Raw genomic sequence first — 587 nt, 5'->3', positions numbered from 1 at the left:
CAGCAGTCTTAGTCCATTTGGGCTTCTTTAAAACAAATACCATGAACTAGGTAGCTTATAAACAACAGAAATTTATTTCTTACAGTTCTAGGCTGAGAAGTTCAAGGTCAAGGTGTGGGAAGATTGGGTAGGTCTGGTCAGGGCCCACTTTCTGATGCATATGTGGCACTTTCTCACTGCGTCCTATGTGATGGAAGAGGCAACACAGCTCTCTGCCACCTCTTTTATAAGGACACTAATCCCATTCATGAGGGCTCTACCCTCAGGACTTAATCACTTCAGACCATAGCACCAGCTTTCCTCTAATTTTAGTACAGTGTATTTTAGATACTTTAGATGCATAGGTGTGTCAACATTAACTCCAAACTCCTCTCTTTCCCTAGGAATTGCCCCATCCTCATTCCTTGGAATGCAGGTGGGCAGTAGCCAGCTTTGATCCACATATGGCTCTGAGACCCCAGTCATGGCTGTTTCGACCCAACAAATCACCCAGTACTGTCTAAGCCAACCATATTTCCTTTCCCAGGAATTTGGAGTTAAGATCAACAGCAATTTGGGTCAGACTCTATAGGTACCTGAACCTATGA

The sequence above is a fragment of the Propithecus coquereli genome, unplaced genomic scaffold (assembly GCF_000956105.1).
Source record: "Propithecus coquereli isolate 6110/MARCELLA unplaced genomic scaffold, Pcoq_1.0 Scaffold13, whole genome shotgun sequence".
In the NCBI taxonomy this organism is placed as follows: domain Eukaryota; kingdom Metazoa; phylum Chordata; class Mammalia; order Primates; family Indriidae; genus Propithecus; species Propithecus coquereli.
This window is presented reverse-complemented; position numbering follows the sequence as displayed.